This window comes from Branchiostoma floridae, chromosome 10, assembly GCF_000003815.2.
Source record: "Branchiostoma floridae strain S238N-H82 chromosome 10, Bfl_VNyyK, whole genome shotgun sequence".
Taxonomy (NCBI): Eukaryota; Metazoa; Chordata; class Leptocardii; order Amphioxiformes; family Branchiostomatidae; genus Branchiostoma; species Branchiostoma floridae.
The window spans coordinates 20,675,232-20,678,858 of record NC_049988.1 but is presented as its reverse complement, the minus strand read 5'-3'; positions in this window follow the sequence as shown (position 1 = coordinate 20,678,858).

Genomic DNA, 3,627 nt, shown 5'->3' with positions numbered 1-3,627 from the left:
TCGAGAGTAAACTTTCTTCCACCAAAGGTACACACTGATCAAATTTTCAACGACCACTGTTGCCTTCTTCAGGATCAATACTGATTGATTCAATCGCGACTGATTGATACAGTATTCATCATGAAGAAGGAGACAGTGGTCGTTGAAAATTTGATCCTTGTGTACGTGTACTTTTGTGTTTGAAGAAAGTTTAGCATTCTACTATAATGATTACTATCAACACAAACCTATTGCATTCTTGACGTCCGTTATGCAAATGTGACTCGGAGAGCAGTTAATCGTAATTTATTGTAGAAAGTTTATAGCGACCCCCGTCTCTGTTGAGGGATGGTTATAAAGTCCTGACGTGGATGCCGTCTTTCAACGAAAAAGTCTGAGTCACGTGTCCTATCTTCATACCGTGACGTCATAGAAGCAGTAGGTTGCCCATTACGTGACAGACTGGAGTTGGACAGTCAAAATTTTGTCTAATTTGTTTTGGAAATTGCAAATCAACTTCGGTCGATCCAGAATGGCTTCTAATTTTGAAGCTATGTCTCAGTTTTAATAAATTATTTGACAGCCGCACTAACTTATACTGATTGCCAAAAATCAGTTACTCAAGCAGCTGGATATGATATCACATCCAGTTACTCAAGCTGGTGTGTTACGCCGAAGGGCGGTTATACCGGCTATATAAATACAGATACAGATATCCAGTTGCTTCAGTAACTGCTTTTTGGCAATCAGTGTAGATTGCCTAACTTTTTTTGGCAATCAGTGTAAATTACTAAACTTTTTGGCGCACCTTATTACCTGGATGTCTAACCTTCATCGAGGTGCCTAAATTGAATGGTTGCACCGGTGACGATATATTACAATAACATTGTAAGCTCTCTTAACTTTATGCAATTTTCGCCACCTACAGATCCGAAATGCCGTCAAAAGGAGGATACATCTGAGTCGCTGTAGACAGCAGGATTTTGTCTAGTGATCCTCAAATGAACAGAGAAATATATTTTGTACAAGATTGTATACGCCGTTTCCGTACACAATGTAAAGCACTTATCAACAAGCTTTTGGTCAGACATGTTATCCCTCAAGTTATAATGACTCAAACAAATGTCACGTGTCCTGTCCGACATTGTGACGTAAGCAACGGGTCAGAGGTGCCCGGCAGTTCGTATCAGCCCCCGTCTCGGCTTAGGGATGGTCGATAATTAAGTCCCTTATTAGGTGGTATTTTACACTCACGTGGTGACGTAATTCTGTTCGATTAATCCAAACTTTGTCGGGAGACGTGCAAATTGTGTACCGAAACAGCGTATAAAATCTTTGCAACGTCAGTTACCGTTACACTAACCTTAATTCAAATAAGACAAAATATCTATTCTTATAGTTTATGATGACAGTCATGCTGAATGTAAACCCCTCGAGCATTATAAACCACGCTATGACTAGATCAATGGGACCTAAGCGGATGTATATTCATAGTATGTGTTTCATAGAATACTGATATGGAGATTCAAAGAATTTAAGATAAGACTAAATTAATTACGAATGTCGTTACACCGTGATTGAATCAAATGCATCAGACTACAACGTTATGATAAATACATAACGCACATCATACGTTATCGGGGTATGGTGACAGTTGTCTGGGAACATGTCCAAAATTTCAAGGTACTAAATACAAGGATGAGCTGCTTTGTGATGCACTTTATTACATACTGAACATTTCATGATGTAGAGTTGTACTATGGTATAATTTACTTCGTCCAAGTGATGTCATTGGAGGAACCAGAGTTAGCGTTGCGCAGTCGACAGCATCGTGCATACCATCAGGCTGAATATTGACTTTGTCTTTGAATAATTCTTTTCCTGAGCAAATTTTGATCATAAAAAGTTTTCTGCTTGAGATGACTGAAGCATGTGTATTTTGAAAATCTGGCAAAATATTGTGACCTTTGACATGCTTTGACCTGCAGTTGACCTCCATATTTCAGTTGAAAGCTGGACTGATCCATTAAGGCAGGGGGTGAAATACTGGTATCATGACAATCTTCTGGCTGCAGCTCGTTTAAAGGCAGGAGTTGACCTCCAGCTTTTAACTTTAAAGCAAAACAAACCTGAAAAATCCATTTTTGCAGTGGGTTCAAAGTTTACGTAAATGTGTTTTGAATGATTGTATTGCATGTATTGTATAGAAAATTCCATTGCTAGTCCCTCACCTTACGTGTCTTTAGTACTTTACGGGAACGTTATTAACTAGGACATATCAGCTTCCTACGAGAACAAATGTTATGTTTTGTCTTTACCAAATAAAGTACTAGTTGTGTAGTGTGTGACGTTGAGTTTCAACGACACCTGTTTTTCTGAGATTTTTACCTTTTTTTATGGTCTTTATGATAATGCTGGTACGACAAAACAATACAACGTAAGGAAACGCCAATTTCCTCAATCGACTCGGGTGTGAATGAGCACCTAGCTTCGACAGGACATTAAATGGAGATCCATAGTTTGAGGAAAAAATTATCAAAAAGAGCACTGTGGTTCATTCCGGTGTGAGTGGATCAAATAGATCAGTCCAGATATGCAGATTATACTCCTCAGTACCAATCAGAAGTGTTGCAATTTGAGGTAGTTTACCATGAATGCAATTGAACGAATCGCAAACAAACAGCTAGTACTATACAGAAACACTAACAGACTAAGTGATAGCCTAGACCTATCACTGTTTCTTTTCTGAAAAGACTAAATCATAGCACAAGAGATGTACATGGTGCAATATCAGATACATTTATTGCTTGAAAGTATGCATATCCAAGGCTTGTACACCGATAATTACACATAACATGTGAAGATCAATTAATATCGCCCGATACATCTTTGTGACCTTCAGTTAAAACAAACCAATCAATCGAAAAGATAGAAGATTACTAACAATAAATCTGCTTACCCTGCCCGGGTAGTTGTTCATTACATAACACCAGGCAGGATCCAAGGCAATCGTCTAACCTCTGCTTGGAGAGTCAATCATTAGCTCAAGACATTCGACAAATAGACGTTTATTGGAATGTACCATAATACGCTTAGATGGGGGTGTGGTTCTATAATTCTGCATTACCTGAGGATACCGCTACGGTGTCCAATCGCAACACATCATCAGGACCCCTTAACGTACGGCATACCAAATTTCAAACACTCCAATCGCAATATTAGTACATCATTCATCACCCAGACCCCATAAACGTACGACGTACAAAATTTTAAACAAACCCATCACACGGATCTCGAGTTTTAGATGTGAACACACAGACACAAAAACAGTACCCCTTATGTCACTGATCTGTTTTACGGAGCGAACAATGATACAACGCAATAAATATCACCTGACTAGATTAACGAAATTGACTATCAGCACGTACGAGTAAGGCCACGTTGATTTGATTATATGGATGACATCCGCGCTCGCACCAATTTTCGGCCATTTCCAAAAAAAAAAAGAGTTTTCGACCACACAATAAATTGTGCAAAGCAGCTGTAAAATGAGCACAAATATTCCGTAGATTGAAAAAAAATGGATCAGAAAACAGATAACTAATACCATAGAATGCCAAAATGAATCTAAAGTCAAAGAATAAGATA